Source organism: Malaclemys terrapin, chromosome 18 (genome assembly GCF_027887155.1).
Source record: "Malaclemys terrapin pileata isolate rMalTer1 chromosome 18, rMalTer1.hap1, whole genome shotgun sequence".
Taxonomy (NCBI): Eukaryota; Metazoa; Chordata; order Testudines; family Emydidae; genus Malaclemys; species Malaclemys terrapin.
The window spans coordinates 13,624,431-13,652,285 of NC_071522.1; the positions used below are offsets into that span (position 1 = coordinate 13,624,431).

The following is a 27,855-nucleotide window of genomic DNA, read 5'->3' on the forward strand; positions in this document are numbered from 1 at the left end:
GTTCTGGAATTTAACCCTTCTGGTGCCATTCCCCAGGTAGGCTTTGATTAGCACTGCCACAAAATACCAGACCATTTATCAAAAGCACCTAAAAAGGACGTACTGTGTAAGTGCCACTTTACTAGCGGTTCCATTGCATCTTGCCTATTTATTAAGATGCATTGGTCAAATGTTTATTTCACTCTAATATAATCAATGACATTGAAAAAAACAGAATCACAAATTTAAAAAAAAAAGCCTTTGTGTTTAATTTCTTTAGACTGCAGGAGGAAGTTTCTTTAATAGATATCAATGGTATAGAAAGCTCTAATACTGACCTGCTGTTGTGGGGTATGCACACCCCATCCCCTCTTGGGGCAGGTCGGGGTTCTGATACTACTGCGGTTACAGTCTACCTGACTACCCCTAGCCTGAGAGCAGTACGGCCCAATGATCGGAGTCTGGATAGCTGACCTGGGAATCAGGGCTGTGTGGCCTCATGGTCAAAGTCAATATGGCTGCCCTTGGTGATACAGGCTGTGCAGCTTAATAACTAGAGTCAGTACGACTACCCTGGAGATCAGGGATGTGCGGCTCAATGGTTAGAACAAGGGGCTGCCATCGAGGGGGAGGGGGGGGCGAAAGGGCTGGGTGACGGCCAGCGTAGGGGGACCCGGTCCATCCCTTCTTCACTGGGTCCCGGCCCAGGGCCCTGTTAGTGGTGAGTGTGGTCACCACACAGTCAGCGTGGATCCTACTGCTACATGCTGACCTTCCTCGGGTGGGAGATATCACTCACGCCGCCTCCGTGGACCACTTCCTACCGTGTCTCCTGAAACCGAGGTCTATATGTCATGAGGGTCTCCAAGCCCCTTGGTGTAGCTAGGTCTCTGAGATTCTGACTCCAGTTGGTTGGCCATAGGCAACAGGCCTCTGGTCTGGTTTATTCTCTGGTTCCCGCAGTCAAGTGCTGAAGCAGCTCCTAGGCAAGAGCCTCCACTGAGTGTCCTCCCTCCTCGGTGGGCAGCCTAGAATGAGCTGGGCTGCTCCCTTTCATATGGAGGCAGCAGTTGGAGCATACCCAGCATGGTCTTAGGGGTGGGACTTCTGCTGCCCATAGTGTTGGGTTAACCCTTTCTTGCTCAGTGTGGGGTATGCACACCCCGTCACACTAACCTATATGAATTGTTAACCCATGTTTAAGAAATTTACTAAAGTGCTGATGCTTGTTTAATGTAACAGCTCAAGGTTCCCTGTGCCCCAGGATCCATGTAAACTTTGCCCCAGCATGTGGGCTGGTATGTTGATTTAGGATGGCATGATAGTCAACAAGTTCTCAAAGGCTGGTTGGACCAAACAGTAGCATTTGGATTCCAGTTCCTTAAAGTTTTGGGCATCTTGGTTCTCACTGACGCCTAGTTATCTTCCATTACTTTCAGGCCACGTTTGTTTCAAAGACTGATGTCTGAGATTTAAAAAACAAAATAAAAAAAAACAACTCACAGTTGACCTAAACCTCCCCACAATGTCAGAGGGAGAGTTGATCTAAGGGATGAATGAAGAATTCAAAATTGACTTCTCTGACCATTAAAAAACCCAGATATATTTTTTTCCCTTTGCTAACCAGAATAAATAAATGCATATGTAGTACACTCCACATCTTTTCTGAGGACTGGGGAAAGCTTTTTTGGTTTGGTTTTCCAATTACACTCAGCATATGTAAGATCTACCTTAATTAATGCAAGCTTATTATTAAATTAGAGCACCATATATAATCAAGACAAATTAATTAGATTGGTCCCCCTTTTTTAAAAAAGGGAGAAGTTTAGCTGGTTGGTTTATTGGCTTTTTAATCAAGGTTTTAATTAAGTCAATACAATTGAACTCTTAAATAGTGACTGAATTGTAATATTAATTTCCACATGGAGCTGTGAATACACATCGCTGGGGACCTAATTACATTAGTTTTTTCTTTCTTTGTTGCCTGTCAGCCTTCTCTTTTGCTATATCTTAAGTTTTTGACATAGTGGCTCTACTGATCCCAGGGAAACACATTCAGTGTAATTAAGTTAATTTATCAATAATAAGGTCTGTTAACGGAGTTTCTTTGGAACTTACATTTAAAAGAATCTTTCACGTCTACAAAAATGTTTATTTCTGCTCTCCTCCACAAAAATGTTTAAAGTAAGGAGGTTATTAAATACATTTCTTTGGTCCAACATCTTTTGCTCCCCCCCCCCCCAAAAGAGCAACTTAATTTGCATACATTTACATAAATATGCATACGTTGGATTTGTCAAGAGCAAAAATTTGTCCCTATTTACAGCCATTGTTAGCCACATCAGGGGAAATGGATGGATGTTCCCCATAGTAGAGAGAGGCAAAGCCATTGTTTGCACTGGTGAAATATAGCTTGGTTTGAAGCAGGAGTAAACGCCATCTGTACAATCCAATTTCAGCTTACCCCCCTCCTCTAAAACAATAAAAATACAGCTAAATTTTATTTTAACTCCACGCACACAGGGCCTCCCCAAAGATGGAACCCTAGTGGAGCTGACAAAATAATGCCATACAATATCTCTAGCACACCTGTTGGACAGGGCTACACTAGGTGTTAGCATACAAGTTCCTACTGTATAGTATGTTATGGGAAAAAAAAATCACTGGATAATACAGCCTATAGATAAATGGTTCCTATTGCTTTAGCAGTCTAGCGTTGTGCTGGTTACAGCAGGTGTGTGTTTTCCTTTCACTAGTAACAGGACATGCGGATGTGACTTTTCAGGAAGGGGCAGAGGTAGACCTTCCTACATGAGGCATTATTCGGATCACTTTTTGGTGCTCGCCACTCAAGTGATTCTGTGAAGATCAGAAAGTCTGAATAACCTTGCCCACTCTTCAAATGAAACAAGCGAGCACATCCTTGAGATTGTCAAGAGGTTTCTAAGCCATTTTCAGTACAGTCCATGCAGCTGGTTGTAAGATATATGTTTATTTCAGTGGGAAACAGAATTAGTCTTGCATTTATGTTCTTGCCCAATATGTGCAATGGAAAGATCTTGAAATAGCATAAAGACACCTTCCCCCTCCCGTGTTTCTTTTTTGATATACTCAACTTCCTTCTACCTAGAGAAACCAAACAGCTACACTGCGCGGGAGAAGATAAAAATGATGAAGCTGGGACACCTACAGAAAGAAAGTGGTACTTACGGCCTCACTTATTTGCACTGGCTTCTTAATTGGTTCTGTAGGAATGTCTCTGATCCCTGCTAAGTGTATGTGTGTGTCTTTCTCTCCACATACTTATAGACTATGCAAACCCTTTCTAAAACAAATGTTAATATTGCAAACATATTTTCACAGGAAATAAGGATTCTAGTAGTCTCTCTATTGAATTAACAACACCTGTTCATTTTCTCCCATTAACGTACCTGTATAAAGCAGGGTACCTGCCTGTATTTATACGTATCTGTATAATGCCAAACACTGCAGCAATTGTGTATTGCTTTAAATAACCTTAATAATTTTACAAACATTATATTGACAGTGTCAACCCTCTCACCGTAGTCACAGCAGCTTACTAACATACATTAACTTTATGTACAAGGGGGACATATCAAAAAAAAGGGGGGGTAAATGCAGTCTCTGTGGTTTAGTCACTTCCTACCCTTCCGGCAAGGCCTGCCACCAGGAGGGCTTATATAGCAGAAATGTTTTCTTTGGGGTGCAGAGTGGACACTGTCAAGTGGAACTAAAGATTCAGACATCCTTTGGTGTGTGAACTCTTCAGTAGTTATTGTTTTTAGCCATCTTATTTACGGAAAAATGGTGAACTAGTCTGGCAAAGATAAAAAATGAACCCCAAACTTGAAATGGACCTCTCTCGAGGTTCCAGCACACATTTCAAAACATTTTTTCCTATTCTATAAGTGCCATAACTTTTATCTTTAGGAGTATGAGATAAGAGTAAAAATTATCAAAAACTTTTTGAGATGAGGTGAGATGAATTGTGTGTGGTGTAAAATGAGAGTTTATTTTTAGGCAACCCATTCAAAGAATTAAACATGTATCCGGCAATTGGCTGATCAACAGAGACTTACCTTACTATCTTCCTCAAATGAGGTTTGTGGGGAGGAATTGCAGAGGCTGACCAAGTAATATTCTGAACGGAATGCGGCTTTAAAAAAAAAAAAAAAAAAAAAAGAGAATCAAGTGTGTGACATCTAGTGGTGGAAGGGAAGATTTAGGTTTTCATAGGTAAACAATGAGGATGAAATTTATTACAGGAATCAAACTGGGATTTCAGCCATGGAGGAAGCTAGGACTTTCCTCTGCTGCCAATAATATGCTGAATTTACCTCTATCCCACTTGACACTAGGCTGTATGCAACTTGGGGGCGGTTTCTTAACTGAACGGATGTGTTGAAGCTCAACATCCTGCATGCAATTGGTTAGTGTGTTCAGTTTGATGAACGTTTTACTGCTCTAGCAAGAATGCTGCACACAGAGTTGATTCCTGCTTTTTCTGTTTGGTTCTAACTCAAAGTAGGAGGAGGTTATATTTACAGATACCTTTCAGCCCAAGAGAAAGCCTTAGGGATTTCATATTGTAAATATAAGATCTGATTTTTCAGGAACCGGGCACCTTCATCTTCCAGTGAATTTAAGAGTTTTAAAGCACTCAGCAACTCAGAAACCAGATCCCTGCAAAACGTGATATGGGTTCATCCAATTTTAAGCAAACCCGAGTGCCATTCAGCGATAGTAACAAGATACAAAGTCAGGCAAATTCCCACTACAGTTCTGTTCATCCTATTCTTTTAATGGAATTGTAAAAGATGGTAATTGATAGGAGGACAACACCATACAGAACACAAGCAGGCGCTGATTCATTTGTGCCCTTGATACTTTTGAGAAGGCCAGGAGACTTTACAATACTATCCACCAAATATCATCACTAAAGTTATTTATGATAAACAGCTAAACTGTATGATTTAACCTGCAAGCAGAGCTAAGGCACTGTAACACAGAGTGTCATTCTAGGTATGAAATAGGGGTACAAAACACCTTGTAAGAGATTAGAGCTAGAGAAACACTCAAAAATCTGGTAAGCGGTATTTATAATTTTCTCATTCAAGCCTCACTTCATCCATAAAGACCACATGAAAAGTAGAAGCTAGGGATAGGGTGAGGGATTGTTTGGAGGAAATTTTGAACTAGGGATTGGAGATGAGGTTAGGACATTCACCCCTCACCACTACAAAGAAACCAGCACTGGGGCTATTCAACACAGGACAGACTTCCGCAAGCCCCATTGGGAGGATGCAATAGGTCTTTTGCTGCAGGGCTGAATTTCTCCCTAAATGCATAAAAATCAGAACCTTTGTTTAAAAGCAACCAATGATGCTTGAGAGAGAGGGAGTATGAGTGTGATTATATATAAAAATAATCACACACACACACACACTTAAGCCTCATTGTTTTGGTTGTGTGTCTAAATCCCTTGGACTCCTTTGAAAATTCCAACCTAAACTTTTTGGGGTAGAGACAGTCTTACTCTGTATGTAAAGCACCACGCACAATGGGGTCCTGATCTTGGTTGGGACCTTAAAGCATTACTGTACTGCTGCTCATAAATCTTGCCCTCTAGGCTTGGAGCATCCACCCTCTTCTCACTCAAAATTTGTATGTATTTGTTTATTTAAGATAGTGGAATACAAGAAGTGTGATCTAAGTAATATTCATTCAATCTCCAGCTAGGGGTCATTATCACGTCTCTCATTTAGATAGCAAGCTATTCAGGGCAGGAACCTTGTCTTCTGCACTATGCATGTCCATGATGCTCCAGTTATTAGAGATAGTCTTACTCCCAAGGTTTAGATGTATTCATATCCCTGCATATTAAACCACTGGCCCTCTAGTGCTGCCTGGATGCCAATGTGCTGCTGGTAGCAGGGAGGATAGAATTCACTCTGCCACCGGAGCCAAGAGAGAAACTCCACTCTGCCTAGCCATAGATGGTCTGACACACAGCGCTCACTATATCCAATACAGGGCTATTGTACATGTTTCAGTACACACACGTTAGTTCATTACCTGAGGTTTTGGTTAAGGACCGCTACAGTTGCTAGCACTAGTAACAACTCAGAATGAAAAATAGAACCTTTGAGTTACGAGTCGTGGTATCAAAAAGAGCCGACACAGTTTGTGCCCTTCAAAAACGGGGCAAATCTAAATCCTCACTCCTTTAACTACCCAATATACTCCCACAGTTGGATTGTAGGTACACAAGGCAGCTACCAGAGAGAAACCACCCTGTCAGACAAGAGGAAGGAGTGCATTTGAAAGTGGAATAGCTCTGTACAAATAAAATAAATATTGAATTAAGACTTGTCCACAGTGAATTAAATGGGACCAATTTAGAAGGATATTAAATGTTTACATAGATAAATCTAGGTCCCTGGGTGCTCTTTAAACCATTCTTCGTGCCATAAAAGTACCATTAAAAAGCCATGAAATACCTGGGTTTTTTTTATTGCTAGACACCTTTTTCTCTAGGAAGTCCCATCTGCTATACTTAAGGCTCAGCAAAGAGCTACGATTATTGCCTTAATGTAACTGCCATGTTTTTCCTGAGCCCACACCAGAGTTTAGAGAAAAGTTCAAATGATCCCGAGCTTATGCCATGTAGAATATTTACAACATGAAATGGCAATTGTCTGCCTTTGTAACATGGCTCAAAGCTCTCAACATTATTTGGTAAGTGCAGACAGGTTGGATTGATTTAAAGCAAAGTGATTTAAACCATGATTAAATTTGATCATTTAAATTAGCAAAATGAGAAACCTTGATTGAAATAAATTTATTTCAATCTTGTATTGCACTCGTACTTTTTAGTTGTTTTCCTAAAGCAAAGGTGATGCTCACTGGCTGGTAACCATTAAAACATGTTGATTTGCAACAAGCCTTTATACAAAGTTTGGTACTTTTTTGCCAGTCACGAGGATATAGTGTATCTGTATACATTTAAACAAGTATATACTTTGACATACAATAAAAAGAACAGTAAAAATTAAAAACTGAATGCCTTAGAAAATGGTGAATGGTACATTTCTTGTTTACTTGGGTCGTTTACTTGAGGTGTGTGTCAAGATGCATTGGGATAGACATTGGAATTCAATTAAAAATATACAAAATGTACATTTAAAAATGTTTACTAGTTAGATAAAACTAGCTTACATGTGGTTGATATACAAGAAAAACAAGCAAACAAAAAAAGGAAGCTTATCACAACAAGTTTTGCTTTTTAAACTGATTGTATTAAACAATGGAAGTAGAGTTGGTAGTTAGTGATAGGGTGACCAGATGTCCCGATAAAATCAGGACCGTCCCGATTTTTAGCTGTTTGTCCCACGTCCCGACCGATCTCTGTTTGTCCCGATATTTTGCTCTGCTGGCCTTTTTTTTTTTTGCCCCCCCTCCCCCCCCCCCCCCCCCCCCCGTGTCCCGATATTTTCTTCCTCTCATCTGGTCACCCTAACTAGTGAGCTGAACTGACTGTTTGTGGTTCTCATCATCCATTTCCTTCAAGATTTTAGAACTAGTAAGTCTCATCCTCGCGTGCCAGTTTTTATTTATAGAGTGGAAAACAAGCCTTCCTGCTTTTTCAACTCCTAATCAATTTTTCAACTTTGTTTGAACTAGTCATTGCACTGAACTAGTTAAATAAACTGAAATGAAAAAAATAGTGTGTCTCTGCACCTGCACAAGAGGCTACCGCTGTCAAAAGATGGTTTTAGCATGTGAACAAACGCCATTGCAGGTACTTGGCCAACGACATCCACCACTTCAGTGGTTTGACTTTCTTTAAAATAGTGGTTCTCAAACTTTTGTACTGGTGACCTCTTTCACACAGCAGGCCTCTGAGTGCGACCTCCCCCCCTTATAAACCAAAAACTTTTTTTTTTATATTTAACACTATTATAAATGATGGAGACAGAGCAGGGTTTGGGGTAGAGGCTGACAGCTCGCGTAATAGAATTACAGCCCCCCCATGTAATAACCTTATGACCCCCTGAGGTGTCCCGACCCCCAGTTTGAGAACCCCTGCTTTAAAACTTTGGCATCAGGCATGTACTGCTTGATTTTTTAAAAAAATTAAATAAAAAATCCAAAATTTGAAATTATGACAATGTTAAGGCCTGAATGTAGTGCGATCTAGTAAAAAGTACTTACGTTAAACACACTTCATAAGAAAACTATTTTGATTTTAATAAATCATTGTTATTTATCCACCTTGAACACTAACACTGTGTTCTGAGCTGAACAAAGAAAATGAAGACAACTTTTGCTGGGTAGTTTTTACTATATTGCAAAAAATTAATTCACGTGCACAAAATAGTTTTGCCCCTCTACTGAGCTAGAGAAGGTTGAGGTTTTGCAGAACGGCTTCCTGTTGGAGGAGGAATCAGTGACAGAGTCTTGGTTTTGTATATTGTAAATAAACATGTTGAACTACAAAAAAGCAATATACATCCCAGTTATTGAATGGAGGTGGTCACACACAACATGCAAACAACCCCCACCCCCCTTTCAGAAATCTCAGCCCAAATACCTGTGCCTGTTTCCAGGAGGCAATGCCAAACCAAGCATTAACTTTAGAGAGATTAATGGAGAGCACAGAGGCTTTTGCTGTTTGTAACAGCATCCCCCAGAAGATCCTACATGTCATGGAAACAACAATACAGCATTTCTTCAAAAACTCTACACTGCTTGTAAGCCAACAAAACAAACAAACACCTTCTAGACTGCAACAACGCCATCTGGTGACTCCCACCATAACAATATGCACTCACCCATTTTACACAATTACACATACAAATTGCTAAACTCACCACTGACCTGCAGCCATCACTAAGGTCTGGGTCAACACAGGGATTTTACTTATGGAGATAGGGATTTGGCTCAATGCAGCTAACAAAGATACCATTTAACTGTTGGAATGCAATTTGCAGTGCAGAAGAACTGATAAAGCTTCACGGATTCAAATCAGGCTGCATTGGTGTAAACACGGATGCGTTGGGGGATTGCACTGATGCAGATACACTGGGATTTTAGGAGCTAGTGTAAACGAAGGCTTAGCGTGGAGCATGGCAATTGAACAGCTTTTAGCAAGTATTTTAGTACAAGCAGCAAAGACATATATTGTTGCCTGTCAAATGGGGGAACAGAATATTAGTTCCCAAGCATCTGGCCAAGGCACCCGAGCTAACAACTCTCCTCTTGCATTAGTGTATACAAGAAGTCATGACCTCAAATTTTCTCTTGTCAGAGAGATGGCATTCTGCCAAAGCAGCATCCCCCAATGTCACACTGGGTATCCGTAATGCCAAATCTCCCTCTAGCTTTACCTTGAGCACTCACTGGTAACTCGTGACAGAGAAAGCGAGTTAATTGGTATGATTCAGTTTCCCCTTTTCACCTTGACAATGTGAGTGAAAGGTGCCCAAGCTTCCATCCCCCACACTAAGCAGAGCTAGAATTGTACCAACGCTTCCAAGAGGGGCTTAAAGACATCGCTCCCCAGAATTCTCATGGTTTCATGGGACTTGAAGTTGGCAGGAATTTGGGTTTCCCCCTTGCCGGATCAGAGACAACATTCAGGTTCACGTTTGTGAATGAATTCTGGGAGAATTCCTGGAACCAGAAGTGGGACTAGTGCAGGGATAGTCAATAGGCACACCTGGGGCCAAATGTGGACCACCAGATGCTTTTGAACAACCCATGAAATATATTTACTTAATACAAAAATATCATTATTATTGGTATTATTTTCTCTGGAGTCTGGACCTTGACAAAAAATAATTAATTACTCCTGCACTAGGCTTGGCATTGATACAACCACCTAAATCATATTAGAGTGGGAAAACACTGCCTTTGGGGAAAAAAAAACCAGAAATACTTACAATGCTAACATATAAAAATAAATATGGGACAGTTCAATAATGGGGAAATTTACTGAAGGTTACAATGTACAAGCTACTCTAGACCAGGAGTGGACAAACTTTTTGGCCCGAGGGCCACCGTCGGCTATGGAAATTGTATGGCGGGCCATGAATGCTCACAAGTTTGGGGGTTGGGGTGCGGGATGGGGTGAGGGCTTTGGCTGGGGGTGTGGGCTGAGGGGTTGGGGTGCAGGATGGTGCTCCAGGGGCAGGAAGGGGATCAGGGTGGGGCAGGAGATTGGGGCACAGAGGGGGCCAGGGGTGCAGGCTCTGGGGGGCGCTTACCTCAAGCGTTCCCCCCCTCCGGCTCCTATGCAGAGGCACAGCCAGGTGGCTCTGCGCACTGCCCCGTCTGCAGGCGCCACCCCTGCAGCTCCCACTGGCAGTGGCTCCCAGCCAATGGGAGCTGCAGGAGGGCGCTTGGGGCGGGGGCAGCATGCGGAGCCGCCTGGCTGCCTCTATGCATAGGAGCTGGAGGGGGGACATGCTGCTGTTTCTGGGAGCCGCACGGAGTGGGGCAAGCCCCAGACCCGGCTATCCAGCTGGAGCTCAAAAGGCCGGATTAAAACGTCTGAAGGGCCAGATGCGGCTCCCGGGCCGTAGTTTGCCCACCCCTGCTCTAGACTATGAGCTTCTGGGAACATGGATTCCCTCCCCTGCCTTAGAAATCTGTGAGCAATGACCAATTATTTACCTCATTATCTTCTGGCAATGCTTGAGATAGTCAAAAAGGCACAAGAACAACTGTAGGCTTTTCCCTGCCCTCGTTTTCCCAGTAGACTCAACTAAACCATCAGAAGGCAGCTGGAAAGAATTTCTGAGTTGGACCACTCCTTCTGATGCCAGATCTCAGACTGGACTCAGTGAGCTCATCTAAAGAGCCCCCACTTGAATGCACTGTTTAGGTACTCAGAGTTCAGATAACTTGACAGAACAAATATGTCTGCAGAGATCTCCATCACTGAACACATGTACAAGTTGCAATGAATGGTTTGTGAACAGATCAAACTCAAATCCAGGCCAGTTTCCATTGCCCTGGGAGGCTGGGTACAGCAGCATGACCATCATATCTCAGTGCTTCCCCAAAGTGATGGTTTACAATGGACACTGATGACAGGGTTGAGTCCCATTTAATTCTCTTTGAACTCAGATCTGAAGCAATGCATCTCCACATATCTAAAGGAAAATGCCAGTGGACAAAAGATGCAATGTAGGATACGATTCAGAGTTCTGGATGTGCCAGTTTCGGTCCAAAATTCTAGTTCATCGCCCTCTCACCAGCCATGCTGTCCATATAAAATAAAACCAGATAATAAATAAACTTTTGGTACTAAATTTACTCAAATGCAGCTGTGCAGCAAATGGGATAATCCATTTAGATGAAATAAATGAGCTTGCGGTACAAACCTGGCAGATCAACACAACACTTTTTGCATTCTGGCTGAGATTAGTCTGAATCGCCGGTAATCAGCATCATGAGATCTTTTTCTCGGGATGTGAGAAAAATGCAGTTTATTTCTACTCTGCAGTAAATTGCACACTACCTTGGAGCGGTAAACAGCTCCTGTAGGGGTACAGAACGCGGTTGTGGATAAGCAAGTATTTTGGGAAGGGCGGTGACACTTTCGACCCCTAAAGTGTACCACTCCCTGCTGCTGGAGCTACATTCAGAAAAGTTCCTGTAGTGCTGGGTCTGAGCCAAGGAGTTCAGAGTCATTAACTTCCCCAAAGACCGATGGGCCTGATCATCAGCATAGGATCTAACTGTGCAAGCCATTCGTCTCCTAGTTCCTTGTTTACAGGCTGGAAAAAATTTTTTTTTTTCCAAACTCCTTACATTTCCTGCTATCATATATAAAGGGAAAAGAGTAACCGCACAAGGAGCATCAGCAATCTAAGCACATGACGGATCCAGAGGAAAAAGGGAGGTAGAAACCGCTGCTGGAGTAACACGTTTCCTAGTTTGGCATTTAGCCACTGACTATTACTTGTTGCAAGAGAAGGCCTCTGTGAACCAGTCTGCACAGCCCCAGCTCAGTCTCGGGTCTGTGAATGGTTTTGTTAGTGCATTGTTAAGTATGTCATTCTAGTCCCAAACTCCGCATTTTCCATTTCCATAATAGTTAAATATGACAAAAATATTTAGTAGCTAAGAAATACGTTTCCGCCCCATTCTAAAAAAAAAAAGCAAAATAATTAACGTAACCTTCATTTGCTCTTGTCCCGTGTATTAATGCAAGGATTATTGTTTGCTCCAGTGATTTTTGGAGAGGGCTGCTTGAAAGTGGGTTTTTTGATAGTTACTCTGGATCTTTAAAACTGGCTGTCTTCCGGTCGCTGTTAAACCGAGCAGGTTAGTAACACTGAAGTTGTGCATTGCTCGATTTCCATAGATACTCAGTATTATGGCCAAGGACAACGTTTTGTAGGAGTGTAAATGCAGAAGGGAAGATTCAAGTGCTGCTAGAAAGTTGGTGCCAGATCCTCATCTCAATGTAGGCAGCGATAAATACTCACTGACTTCCAGGGAAGAAGGGATGGAGGCCCAGGGGTGCTCGAACTAAGGGTGCAGCAGCAGCCCCGAGCTTGAAGTGGTCAGAACAACCAGTGCTTAGGATGTAATGAAAGAGGTGCCGGGGCTCAAGCAATATTTTTACTTTCATAACTGATGGGCAAGTCCAGAGGTGCCAGGGCTATGAACTGCCAAGCCTAGAGGGGTGGGGCTCAGCCCTGGCACAAATTAAGCACTGATAATCAAACACATGGCTTCCATCATAGACAGGGTTTACCGTTTTGTTCAATGACTCTCAGCACCCCCACTATAAAAACTGTTCCAACGCCCTCGCGGGGGCCCATCACTTCTTATAGTGGTGAGCTCCACCACTCCAGTGGTTTTCAAACTTTTAAGGCTGCATATCCCTTTCCAAATAATGCAGGCTGCCGCGTACCCCCAGTCATAGGCTCATAATATACCTAGGATTAGAGTGTCATTTTTGTTGCATGCCCCCTGAGAAGAGCTCTTGTTCCGCTAGGGGGAGGCGTACTCCAGTTTGAAAACCTTGCCCTAGTGCAAGAGCCTTCTGGAAAGGGTGACAAGCATATTTTAGGTTGGGGGGGGAGAGAAGAGATACTCTGTGCTGGAGCTATGCTTTCCATTTGCATTGGCGTTCATGCCCACATGCTTCTAGACTACAAAACCTGGATGCACAGTACAGTCCTTGGGCTCCTTAACACCAGCTCCGTTTACTCAGTTATTAGTCACGACCGCATGCTCACATCAAAGGGAGTTTGCCTGAGTGGGGGGCTTCAAGCCAGATCCCAGAGCTGCCAACTTGACTTCCAGAGAAGCTGCAAATGCTCAGCGCTATAAAAATCCCGGTCTGCGACTCTACCCCTACGAGGCCAGTGGAGCAGCACAGCGAAAATCAACGGGGATTGAGTTTGCTCAACCTCCCACGAAGTTCATCTCTTCACCAAGTCTACACATGACTTAAGCCCTCAAAAATAGGGCTCAAAAAGGCTTACGTGGTGCATTGGCATTGTGGAGGGACCACTGCAAAGGGGTGAGTGAATAAAGCCCTTTGACTGTTGTACCTATCAAAGAGGAGGGTGCCAGTGCTTTGCTGATGGAAAGAGCAAGCCAAGTTCTTCTCATTAGAACCATCAGATGCTTATCAACCTGGCCCATGTGTTCCAGCAATAACACGTTGTGGTGAACAGTGTCTGCCTAGCTTGTTAGTAGATAAACAGGAATCTAATGGTGAAAAAGACATCGCTTTGCTTTGTGAGGGGTTTTTTTGTGTGTGTACACTAAAGTAGGTATCATAAATAACACTGACATTATGGGTAATGGTTTAGACAAGTATTTCCCCATATATAAGGGGAACAAAATAGCTCAAAGAGGATTTCAGTCTGGTTATTAGAGGAGTTCTATTTGGACCTTTATATTAAAATGATGGGGCAAAGATACTGAAAAGGTTCATAACGCAAAAGAAAACAAAACAAAAAAACACCACATCAATATTCTGTTGGAATTCCTCAGCTGAGAATTTTAAGAAGCCTTTAGCATCAGATTTCACATAGAAATTGCAGGTAATGGCTCAACTATTTTATTTCATATTCTCTGGATGCCTCACCTTGCGTGGAATAATCTCTGATGTCTATTTAACTCTGAATTCCTCTTTGCAGGCAAGCTCAAACTTAAAACTATTGATTAAGCTGATGAGGCGTTTAACTTCAAGGGCTTGGTAGAAATGGTGTCTTTAATAGAATGATCAATCTCTGTTTCCTCCTGAAATTGTTTGCAGTTTTTTGCCTCTTTTACAGTGTTCACTTGTATATATTATTTTACTGAGATGTGGAATTTCCTATAATGAAGTCTGAGACTGGAGTGCCATTAAATGGAATCATATTGCGTCAAGTAATATATAGTATTTGCATGAGGGTAGTGAGCCAGTATGAGACTACTTTTAAAAATGGTCTTTATCCACCCACCTCCAAGTGAATAACCTTCCAATTCACAATTTACCTACAGACAGAGATTTTGTGTTTGCTAACAACTTCCATGGTGCTACATGGTAGCATTTCAGTATAGGAACTTTTTGTACTAAGAAGGAACGGATGTTATGAAGCAAGTGGGAGAGAAGTCAAGGAAATCCACGAAAAGTCTCCAGACAACATGTGTCATTGTTTTATATATTGTTACACAGAGCTCCTTCTGGAGAAGGAGATAAGATTTATTTCCCCCCCAAGATAATACAATATGACCAAAGATTTTGCCCCACAGTATACAATATGCTGTAGTGAATGACTTTATGCTTATTGCTAATGAACCACCTACCCTGTTAAGCGGTATGAACAAGGAAGTCCACACTGGAAGTGTGGCCATGTCAGAATTCCAGGAGACAAACCAATATAACTTTCACAGTGGATGCACAAAGGTGTATGAAAGTGAATAGTAATTTTGGTGAAGGTAGGGTGGAGAAGGGGGTCAAGAGAAAAAGAGTAACCCACAGCTCCTTGTACTTCAGAAGAGTTTTACTTCACTTCTTCATCTCATCCCACATTGGTCACCTATCCCTACTGATGAATAAAACTAACTGCTTGAAGAAAAAAAGAGGAGGTAGCGGAGATGCTGAACTGGCAGGTTCCAGTGAGCAGAGGTCAGGATGGTATCGTCCTTACTTATGCTCTATTTACCCACACGGTCAAGCGCAGCTTTCTGTTATGCCACGAGCCACTTGAGCGGCATTCCCAGCGGCTGAAGCCTCCCGCTGCAGTTATTTCCCCCCCTCCCAATGCTGTTTTACTGCTGTGGCAGAGCTAGCGTCTCCTAGCCTCATTGGAACATAAAAATATTTATAGGTTTGGCAGGACGACCATCACGGCAGGAAATCAATAGTGAATGAGTGCAGCACGAGACGTGCCATGTGTAGTGCATGAGTCTCCACAGCTCAGTCATGGCACAGATGTTACCCTTGTCCCCATCACCTTGCGGTCTATTGGCCGTCCCTGTAGTTACTAACCACAACTGTGTCCAGATGGCACTTCATAGCGTGCTGCCTCCAGCAAGTTCTCCAGGATAAATACCATTTCCTCCCTGACCGGTCCCCACGAGAGGTTACAAGATTATTTTCCCTCCCAGAACCTACCACAGCCACTCTTTCCTAATAATGAAAATTTGAATTAAAATACAATTGAGACTAGATGGGGGGGAGGGAGAGGGGGAGGAGGAGAAGAGGGGAGGAGGATTAGACAATGAAGAAGTGCCTGCAGGGAAGATCTAGTCTGAAACTCTGCAAAAGCTCCTCTCAATAGGCATCTCCAGACTTTTTGCTTTTTTAAATAAAGCGCCTCCTTCCCCCCCACCACACACTTTATCTGGACAGTATATTCAGTTCCAGCATCTGATATTGGGCACCATATGCTACCCTCTCACTGCTCCCTTGGATCACAATCCTTTATAGTCTGGGACCCCTTTGCAGCTCTCAAGGGTATGACAGAGCGCATTCCCTAAAGGCATCTAGGTCTAGATTACAAGCTCTGGTGCCACACTCATTTTTTAATCTACCTAGCAAATAGAACCATTTCTGTTCAAGTTCTATTGCCTGTTTTACTAGCTGGCACTAAAATTTTTTCTCCAGTTTTCCAGCTGGCAGTTTGAACCTGCTTAGCCAGCCTGAAGCATCGACATGACTGGATGTCTGTTTGCACATCCTAAATTGAATCCTTTTGAAGGTGCACACACAAAAGTCACTTCTCCCGGCCAAATTTGCATTGTATTTCCAAACAAGTTTGCCCCTCCAAGAGCTGTCTGCTTTTTCATCTAGCCTAGCAATGAGGCTTTTATCTGCAAAGTGTCCTTGTCGATCTGAATCCAACCCATCTTTCTGGAGAGGTACGGCTTATATTTTCTTAAAAAATAGAATAAAGTTAAGAGGGAATTTTTGATCAGCTATGAATTATTGACCTATACAAGTCACAGAGCACTACTGTCAGCTATAAAGACAACTGGCCTACAAATCTGAAGGGAAGCTACGCACTCAACAATCCCTGCAAAGGACTGGCTGAAGTGAGGTCTTGCCTTTGGATGTGATGGAGGTACCTAATGCCAGATGGCCAAGAAGTGACCTCTATTAAGGCCCTGTGGTTAGAGCGGTAGCTTGGGACTCAGGACATCTCAGGAGGTTCAATTCTGTGCTCTGCCAAAGACTTCCTATGTGACCTTGGGCAAGTCACTTGGGGCCAGATTTTTAAAGATATTTAGACTTCTAATAGCCATTGAGAACAATGAGTTGCAGGTGCCTCTAGGCACCTAAATGTTATGTTCACAGCATACACACAGGCTACGTTTACACAACAAGCTAGGGTTGTGTTTCCCCTGCGTGTGTAGACACACTCGTGCTAGCTTTTATCGAGCCTGTGTGAGTATAAATAGCAGTGTAGCCATGGTAGCGTGGGCAGCCAGGGCACAGCTTAGCACAAACCCACCTGAAACCAGTAGGTACATAGCTGGTATTGTGGCTACACCGGTATTTAAACATGTGCTAACTCGCCGAGAGCGAGCACGAGTATGTGTATGTAAGCAGGGTGGTCACACCCCTAGCTTGTAGTATAGGCTTACCCACAGAGAAGTTAGAGACAAACGTAATTACTCTTACTGGAAGATTGCAATGTAAAGCTACTTCATTTCTTACAACTCAGAACAACAAAACACACAGAATCCAAAAATAGAGGGGGGGAAACAGGTTGCTTCATAAGGCAGTGAGTATAACACCCCCCCTTACTTTAAGGTGGCTCTGCTGACTAACTCAGATGACATGGCTTCCCTCTGAGCCCCTTAGCCTGGAAGCAGGACCGGAAAAATCCCTCATGCTCATACCTGCATTGGCTAGTTTGCGAGAAAGGGCTGAAAAGAGGGCCAGGACAGTCAAGCTCAGGTAGCAAGGAGAAGGAGGAGGAAGATACTTGCTCTGGGGCAGAGAAAACTAAAGGATTCTAGGGTGTTGCCAAGAGCTAAACCAAGAGAGCAGCCTTTTTGCTGGATAGTGCCAACCCAGCACTTCACACACAAATAGCATCCCCTTGTGGTATTACGAGCAAATGAGCAAGTGACAGCACAGAAGAGATCCCAAATTCAGAACTCCCAATTCTGGCCACGGACCCTTTTAAACATTCAGAGGTTTTAAAATGTGAACAAATGCCTCAGCCAGTAAGACAACTTGAATAGTCTTCAGGGTTAATAACCAAGGGCTCCATTTGTAACCAGTCACAGTGTGTCCTCGGAGCTGCAATATGTTGGCCCCAAAATCATGCACTAAACACAGTGAGAGCCAATGGCAACATCCAAGACAAACCAGAGATTTACAGAGAAAACCAAGCAGTGCATAAACCACTTTGATTTTTACCAAACCCCTTAAACACACAAAATGTTTTCTATCCATTTCGACAATCTAATGAACTGTGGCACAGAAGATTTAAATAACTTGCATCCCCATTTCACTTGCTCTAGGTTGGAAATGGGCACAACACTTCAGGTTTACTTTGATTGTAAGCTGCTTGGGGGAAGGGGCATCTTTTTGTTCTGTGTTTACACAGCACAATGGGCACGTGGGTTCTCCCAGGTAGAGCTGAGGAAATAATTTAGGTTTTGATTTGGTAGCTGAACTGAAAAAAAAAAAAATCAAATCTGTTTGTTTCAAACAAAAGAAAAAAAAAAAAGTTTCTCCCTGAACCAAAAAAAATCTGGAAAAAAAAGTCGTTTTTTAAAGAAGTGTCAATTTGAATCGACACTTTGTTTTGGAAATGTCCATTTGAATCCATCTCAATCTGTTTGAGCCAAAGCAAAATATATAATATATGGAGATATCCTATCTCCTAGAACTGGAAGGGACCCTGAAAGGTCATGGAGTCCAGCCCCCTGCCTTCACTAGCAGGACCAAGTACTGATTTTACCCCAGATCCCCAAGTGACCCCCTCAAGGATTGAACTCACAACCCTGGGTTTAGCAGGTCAATGCTCAAACCACTGAGCTATCCCTCTCCCCCAAAATAATGTGATGGTTCTGGGTTTTTTTGTGTGTGTTTTTTCAATCAAGACTGAATTCAACACAAATCTTCAAATAGTTTCAGTGCCCTGAAACTAACTAACGAAAGTATTTTTCAGCCAATTTACTGTAACTGAAAAACATTTACCCAGCTGTACTCCTAGGTGCTCTGGTAATACTAGACAATAGTAATAATAGGGTTTGACTACACTAGAGAGACTAACTGCCAATCAATTAATGTGGAGTGAACTCAAGGTAGTTAAACACATTTGTAAAGGTTAGTGTGGATACTCCTTTACAAAGGAGAGTTGGAGACAAGAAAGATAACCCAATTAGCAAGTGCAAAGCCTATCTGATCCAGGGCCAGTTAAGAACATACGACTATAAGAACGTAATACTGGGTCAAACCAATGGTCCATCTAACCCAATAGTCTGTCTTCCAAAAGTGGCCAATGCCAGGGAAGGAACCGAACAGGGCAATCATCAAGCGAGCCGTCCCCTGTCATCCACTCCCTGCTTCTGGTTCAGAGGCTAGGGACACCCAATTCTTGGGGTTGTGTCCCTGACCATCTTGGTTAATACCCATTGATGGACCTATTCTCCATGAACTAATCTAATCATACTTTTGGCCTTCACAACGTCCCCTAGCAAGGAGTTCCACAAGTTGACTGTGCATTGTGTGAAGTAGTACTTCCTTTTGTTTGTCTTAAACCCGCTGCCTATTAATTTCTTTGGGTGACCCCTGGTTCTTGTGTTATGTGAAGAAATAAAAACCACTTCCTTATTTACTTTCTGCACACCATTCATGATTTTATAGATCTCTATCATATCCCCCTGTAGTTTTTCCTTTTCCAAGATGAAAAGTCTGTCTTTTTAATCTCTCCTCCATTACATACATCTTTTTTGAGATGGGGGACCAGGACTGCATGCAGTATTCAAGGTGTGGACAAACCATGGATTTATACAGTGGCAGTATTCTCTCTCTTTCCTAATGGTTCCTAACAGTGTTAGCTTTTCTGTCTACCGCTGCACATTAAGTGGATGTTTTCAGAGAACTATTCACAATGACTCAAAGATCTTTCTTGAGTGGTAACAGCTAATTTAAATCCCATGATTTTGTATTTATAGTTGGGATGATGTTTTCCAGTACGGATTTATCAACAGTGAATTTCATCTGCCATTTTGTTGCCCAATTGTACAGTTTTTCAGATCCCTTTGTAATTCTTTGCAGTCAGCTTTGGACTTAACTATCTTGAGTAATTTGCAACATCTGCAACTTTTCCCCTTTTTCCAGATCTTTTATGAATAAGTTGGTCCCAGTACAGGTCCCTGGGGGGCCACCACTGTTTCGCTTTCTCCATTCTGAAAACTGACCATTCATTCCTACCCTTTGGTTTCCTATCTTTTAATCTGTTCTGATCCATGGAGAGGACCTTCCCTCTTATCCCCTGACTGCTTACTTTAAAGCAGTGGTTCCCCAAATTTAACAACCTGTGAACCCCTTTCACTAAAATATCAAGTCTCATGAACCCCCTCCTAAAAGTGAATATTTCCAGGGATTTCCTCCTTTACCAGAATATAAATTATAAAAGCAGTGATCTTGGAAATATAAAATTTGTTTTTATGACATGCTTATTACACACGATTATTATTAATCATTACAGTATTATTACATTATGAAAACGGCAACACTCTTCCAAGATCTCACTTTCGTAGCTTGTATTACTTTGAATAAGCCTATTATAAGACAAGGCTCCTATGTTTCATCAAGGAGTATCAGATGTGAGACTGCATGAAGGTATTTAAGAAGCCAACTCAAATTGTTCCTCTTACACAAGCATTCAGGTCTTGAGCAGTCCAGGCAAACACCACACATTACAACAAAGCTTAAACTTGTTTTTAAAATTATTATGAAGAACAATACTAGCTGTCTATTTAATTTTAAAAACAGCAAAAAATATCCACCTTCCTTTCCATTTCTTATAAGGAGTCTTGAAGTTTAAATCTCCTCAGTGTGATAGAAATGCTTGCTTTGATCTGCTTAGCTCTTGGAAGTTCAGGGGCTCCGGGCTGCTGGCCCCGTGCTGCCCAGGGTCTCTAGGGACAGCTCTGTCCGCCATTAGGAAATTTTTTCCTGAGAACCCCCGTATCATTTCATGAACCCCAGTTTGGGAGCCATAGGTGAGGGACCTTGTCAAAGGCTTTCTGAAAGTCCAAGCACACTATATCCAGTGGATCACCCTCATCCACATTTGTGGACCCCCTCAAAGAATTCTACTAGATTGGCAAGGCATGATTTGTCTTTAAAATAGCTGTGTTGACCCTTCCCCAATAAGTCACGTTTTTCTGTGTGTCTGATAATTCTGTTCTTTACTATAGTTGCAACCAATTGGCCTAGTAATAAATCAATATTTTCCTCACCAAACGGCTTGACTGATTGTTGCCACTGATTTCAATAGGAGTAGAATGAGCCCCTAGGTGCAACTCTTGTGTCACAGGTTTGACGCACTGACAAACCAGGCTCTCACGGTGGATTATGGGGTTTATACAAGAGAGGTACAAAGAATTCTGATAAATCATGTAAAAAGGGATTGATGTTTACCTTTGATAATGGGATAATCAAGATGATGAAAGAGCTCCTTCAAAGAAGCCTGGTGTTTGAAGCTAGAGATAAGAGTCTTCTTTACAAACTGAAACACTGGTTAAGTAATTTGGGTGAAGAGGATGCTTTTGGGACGCAAAGGAGAAAGGAGAGAGAGCACGAGGGAGATGAAGCAGTCGAGGCTAGTAACAGTAGGTAGGCAAAATTGAGAGACAGACAGACATTGAGACAATTTACAGTAGCAGCTAAAGATCATAATGATTATGGTTCAAAACAGGGGACTAAAAGAGGATGCAAAAAAAGTTCTCACTGAGAACAAGATGAAGAGACAAGTACAACAGAGTTTAAACACACACGTCTACTTCTGGGGCCTTTTGAGGTAATTCACGCATTTGTAATAGGCAGCAGGTTTAAAACTCATCCCTAAATCAGTCTCATGCGGTAGCTGAGCAGAATAGATGTTCTCAGCGAATTACTGTTGGTCAAGAACTGATCACACAAGTCGTCTCTTATTGCTGGTAAACAGAATTGCTCACACTGGAGTTCCAGTAAGAAGCCACTACACAGCCCTGGCTTGCCCTTTTCTTGCTGCTGTTAGTTTAAATGTGGTATCCACAGTCAGCCTAATACAATAACAATTATCCTGGAGTCTTTTTATCCAGTCTCCGCCTCGTTACTTTAGGACATTAAATTGTATGAGCCATTGATCTGCCAGCAAACCAAATCTGCGAAATGCACTGCAAATTAGCTGGCTCCATCTTTGCTACCCACTACTCCTCATTATTACACAAAAGAAACTAAAACATGCTGCAAAGGGCATCGGGCCTCCGCCCACTGTTTCTAGTTAATGACACATGCTGCCCGCTATCCTGTAGCCAGTTTTGGATTTAAATGTATTCCAGTAACACTTTCCATTCCAATCTTATTGGTTATGTAGGTCACATTCATACACTTCAGCACCAAAAAATATTCTGAACTGAACTCAGTCTGGCCTTGCTACAGTAAATCTCATACTTATGCTTCTCAGAAAGCCTGGGAGCCTTGGACACGTAACTCCAAACTGCATGCCGGCATATGCCAAGAGTGTGAATCATAAAAATGTTGGACTGGAAGGGACCGTTAGAATTCATCAAATGCAGCCCCCTGCACGGATTCAGGACCAAGAACACCTGTCAGCGATGGTCTAGGTTTTTGTCCAATCTGTTCTTAGAAACTTCCAATGATGGGGATTCCACAAACTCCCTCAAAAGCCTGTTCCAGAGCTTAACTACCCCTATAGTTAGAAAGATTTTCCTAATATTAAACCTAAATCTCCCTTGCTGCAGGCTAAGCTCATTACTTCTTATCCTACTTTCAGAGGACATGGAAAATAATTGATCACTGCCCTTTTTATAACAGCCCTACAAATATTTGAAGACTGGTATCAGGTCCCCTCTCTTTTCTCAAGGCTAAACATGCCCAGTTTTGTTTTGTTTTTTTAAACCATTCCTCATAGGTCAGGTTGTCTAAACCTTTTATCATTTTTGTTGCTTTCCTCTGGCCCATGTCCAATTTGTCCACATATTTCCTAATGTGTGGTGCCCAGAATTGGACACCGTACTCCTGAAGAGGTCTAATCAGAGCCGAGCAGAGTGGAACAATTACCTCCTGTTTCTTACATACATCACTCCTCTTAATACGTCTCAGAATATTAGCCTTTTTTCACAGCTGCATCACATAGTTGACTCCTTTAATTTGTGATCCACTATAACCCCCAGATCCTTCTTACCAGTACTACCGCCTAGCCAGTTATTCCCCATTTTGTAGTTGTGCATTTGACATTTCCTTCCTAAGTGAAGTACTTTGCACTTATCTTTCTTGAGTGTCATCTTGATGAATTCAGACCAATTCTCTAATTTGTCAAGGTCCTTTAGAATTCTCAAGCTGTCCTCCAAAGTGCTTGCAACCCCGCCCAGCTTGGTGTACGTGACACTATGCCCCATATCCTTCATAGAAATATGCTTCTAATATGAATATGGCAGAACTAAGATGTATTTTATGCAAGGTGGGTCATGGGAGATCATTGGAAAGGTTGTGATTTACTGAATGTGATTATCCTATTTGTATGCATGTATCATGTCTGTATCTGAAGTTAGGAATATTAACGATGTATCAATTACAAATGTGTTTGCACCTGGGGAATGCCCACTAGACTAAATACTATCAGTCTGCCTGGGTAGGCAATGAACCATTAGCATTTCCAAAGTCCTATTGTTTTCCCTAATCTCCCAGCTTCCTGGGATGCTGCTTTGACACTGCAAGGTCAGGTGATCATGTCACCAGGTACTGGACCCCATCTTGCCCTACTAGTATTTTTCCAGTCATAGGGACCAAACTGGGAAACAAATGATTCCCACCATATCCTGCCCAGGATGACAGCTGACAACATCTAAGGAACAAGGACTGAGGAGTGGGGAGAAGACCTGAGGCCAGGCTGGAAAAGGTGTCTGGCCTGTGAAAGAAATACCCAATACAACATTTAGGGTGAGAAACTACTACTTGTAACCAGTTTCTTTAGTGTATTGAGCTTAGTTTGCACGTTTGTTTTATTTGCTCAGTAATCTGCTTTGATCGGTTTGCTATCCTTTATAATCACTTAAAAATCTGTCCTTTATCGTTAATAAACTTGTTTTATTGATTATAAAACCCAGTTTGTGAAATTCATAACAGGAGGTGGTGGGGAGGGGGGCAAAAAGCTGTGCATCTCTTCCTCCACTGGAAGGGGTGATTTCATGAACTGACGCTGTACAGATTTCTGTGCAATGCAAGACAATACAATTTTGGGTTTGCACCCCAGAAGGGCAATTCCCTAGCTGATTCTTCCCACGCAGTGCAGATTTCAGTGTCCATGTCTTTCTGCAGCTGGGTTTGTCCATACCTGTACGTGTGCTAGAGGAGGCCTGAAGGCCTGGCACAGCAGGACAGGGTGAAGGAACGCAGGCTGGTGGAACAGGCGGGCTCAGTGGGACCCTAATACATCAGGTGGCACCCCGGAAGCAGGGGGCAACCCATCACAGTGTAATCGGCAAATTTTATAAGCACATTATCTACTCTGTTATTCAAGTCATTAATAAAAAATATTTAGTACCACCAGACCCCGGACTGACCCCTGAAGAACTCCATTTGATACACCCACCTAATTTGACAGCGAACCATTGATGACTACTTTTTGAGTAAAGTCTTTCAACCAGTTGTACACACACCTTATACTAGTTACATCTAGACCACATTTCCCTAGTTTACTTATGATAATGTCATGTGGGACTGTGTCAAAAGCCTTATTAAAAATCAAGATATATGGCATCTACTGCTTCCCCCCCACCCACCAAGCCAGTAACCCTGTCAAAGAAGGAAATTAGGTTGTTTTTTGCATGACTTGTTCTTCACAAATCCATGCTAGCTCTACCTTATAACCCTATTATCCTCCTGGTGTTCACAAATTGATTTTTAAATAATTTGTTGCAGTATCTTTCCAGATATCAGAGTTACGATGACTAGTCTACAATTCCCCAGGTCCTCCTTTTCAAAGACAGATACTATGTGTTTGCCCCTCTCCAGGAATTCTCAAAGATAATTGCTTCAGCTAGTTGCTTAAGTACCCTAGAATGAATTTCATTAGGCTCTACCAACTTGAATACAGGTTTAATAAAATTTAGGTATTTCCCTACTTTGTCTTCCATTTCTTTCCCCCTTGTCACTCAACAAGTAAATATGAACATCTGGTCACTACAAAGGTTAACAGTGTTGAAAAAAAAAAGAAAAGAAAAAAAAAAAGTTATCCCCAATACTGTCCAAGAACTTGTTAGAAATTTGCGTTTTGCCATTTTACTTTTCCAACAGAGGTCTGGGTAGTTAAAGTCCCCCCTTACTACCAGGTCTTGGATTTTGGCTATTTCTGTTATTAATTCCTCCTCCTCTTCCTGGCTTTTTTTTTTTTTTTAAACTCCTTTTATCTTTATCCAGAGACTCAACTGTCTGCCTCCCACCTCCTCCTGGATCTCAGAACAAGAGTATATATTTTAATGTATAATGCAACACCTCCTCCCTTTCTACCCAGCCGGTTCTCCCTAAGCAAGCTATACTCCCTATACCAATATTCTAATCATGAGGCTTTTCCCCCACACTAGGGATGTAAAATGTTAACCGGTTAACATGCCTTAAATATTGTTAACGCCCGGACCAGCTGGCCCCAGTGGTCCCGTGCCAGCCAGCTGCAGGCCTCAGAGTGGCCCCGCCGGGCCAGATCCAGCGGCCGGACCTTTAATTAATTAACCGTTTAAACAAAATATCAAATTGTTTAAACGGTTAAATATTTAATTGTATTTACATCCTTATTTCCCACCAAGTCTCTGTAACACCAGTTAATACGGGGTCGGCAACCTTTGCCCAGTGCTGTGCCGAGTCTTCATTTATTCACTCTAATTTAAGGTTTTGCGTGCCAGTAATACATTTTAATGTTTTTAGAAGGTCTCTTAATTTAGTTATATATTATAGACTTATAGAATTGTTGTATGTAAAGTAAATAAGGTTTTTAAAGTGCTTAAGAAGCTCCATTTAAAATTAAATTAAAATGCAGAGCCCCCTGGACCGGTGGCCAGGACCCAGGCAGTGTGAGTGCCATTGAAAAGTCAGCTCACGTGCCGCCTTCGGTTGCCTACCCTGAGTTAATACATTACAACTTCATACTTCCAGTTCTCCTTGTTTATTCCCTACACTCCTTGCATTTGTATATAGACCTCTAAGATGTTGAGCAAATTCCTACATGGATATCCCCCTGTTGCGCCTATGTCCCTATTGTAATTTTCCAGGTCTCCCCCCTCAACCCTTCCAATATCTAGCCCTCTGTTAAGGTCTCCTTTTTAAAGATTCATACCTAGGAATGTGCCAAGGCCATTTGAAGAAGAAATGAAGGTCACTCCTCTGTAAACAGAGGTCTTCAAGATGGACTCTGCACATTCACACTTACCACACACCTTCCCTTGAGTCTTAGTTCCAACTCTGGATATGAGTGGGCAGTGGAAGATTCGAGGTGACTGGTGCACCATGTCCCCTTTTATAGCCACTACCTCGGAATCTTCAGAGCAGCAACGACACGGAAAATGGTAGCAGTGCCCATCGGATTGCTTTTACAAAGTTCCATTGGTTCAATCTGTACAGTCAGTGCATCCAACTCGCTTTGGTTCTTTTGAAAAATTCCCTGTCTCATAACTCACCCAAGGTCAGAGAGAGAAAGAGAACACACACCACTCGGAACACAAGTACAAACCCTGCCCTTCACCAACACACCACACACTGTCCATGCTCATACAGAAATAAGTCTTTAACACAAAGGAAGTTACTGCAAGAATCTTTGACCACAAACCTTCAAACACACTCCACACAGTCTGAGAGACTCTTCTCCTCTGTAGCTCACAGACACACTAATATCAATGAGGGTGTGTGACAAGACAGAAGAAATCTATTCTACATGGCTTTTAATATAATCAGGGAAAGTCAACAGCAGGGACCAAACTTCACTCCCTAGTTAAGGACAACTGCAGAAAGAAAAAAAACCTCCCACCATTTCTCATTAACAGGAGATTCCCCCCGCCTCATTACTACAGCACAGCTTGCAATATTTGATGCTTCTCTTAAACACCCCAGCTCCCAGAGTCATGTGATCATGCAAAACAAGCCCTCATGATTGCTAAAAAATAAATAAATCCTAAAGCCTCAAAAAAACCAGAAGGCAAACAAAAAGCACTTAAAAATTAAGTCCTTTTTTAAAATTTGTTTTTGCAACGTGACTCCTGTTTTTTTGAGCTTTTGCAGTTGCCAATACTAATTTTCACGAGAGTTCTCAAATCGTTGAGCTATGCAGTGGACTTATTCTTCTGTTTAGAAACCTGGGGACCTCTTGTGGTGATAAATGGCATTTATCATTAGCATTGGCTTATGCCTTATAGACACCAAAACCTCTCCTTATAATCCCTAACAGCACTATAGATGGATGGAAACACAGATCAGGGTTGGTGCTGTTTAAAAAAAAAAAAATTGTTGTTTGATAAAGAGATAAAAGGTCAGATATTTAATGGTATTTTGCCATTGCTGGCAAATGAACTCAGTGTTGCAATGGGATTTAGGCTAAGTGCCCAAATCACTTGTGAAAATCAGATTTAGGCTCCTAAATGCAGAGCACAGCAACACCTATATACCTTTAAAACTCTGGGCTCTAGTGAGTAAGATACTGTCTTACTTCACAGGGCAAATTAACAAAGCTTGTTGTAGCTCTGTAACTCTCACTTTGGTAAAGACACACGGCCATAATCATTTGTCTCCATACAAGGGGCAGATTGAATTACTAATGAGTGGCTTTGGCTACAACATGGCCTCTCTCTCACGTAGACCAAGGAACCTGTACCCAGATTAAGGGTTGCATAGTAGGTATATACAGATACAGAGCAGTACATGCCATTGCGATACTATCCTACATGTTGCAGTCAGAGGCCTGCTCCGGTTGAATTGTCTGCTTTTTCCTGGCTACTTCGCTTGGATCGTTCTTTAAAAGAAGAAGTTTTTAGATCTTTTCTACCTGCCTTTTTTTTTTTAAATACCCCTCTAATTCTATGTACAGTAGTAAGTCACAATTAACTTATCTTTTCTATATCAAGATTTAGTTTGGGTATCACTATTAAAATAGATCAACC

At 42.1% G+C, this 27,855-nt stretch overlaps 1 long non-coding RNA gene across 3 annotated transcripts in view; it reads right to left on the minus strand.

Annotated features, from left to right (window-relative positions):
- LOC128825789 (uncharacterized) overlaps positions 1–27,855 on the minus strand; it is a 103,675-nt gene that overhangs the window by 65,300 nt on the left and 10,520 nt on the right. Inside the window, exon 3 of one of the 3 annotated variants that reach the window (XR_008442728.1) lies at positions 4,080–4,156. The exons of the other annotated variants lie outside the window; for them this stretch is intronic. This is a non-coding gene — a long non-coding RNA (uncharacterized LOC128825789). The remainder of the gene's footprint in view (positions 1–4,079; positions 4,157–27,855) is intronic. 3 annotated transcript variants of the gene reach the window in all.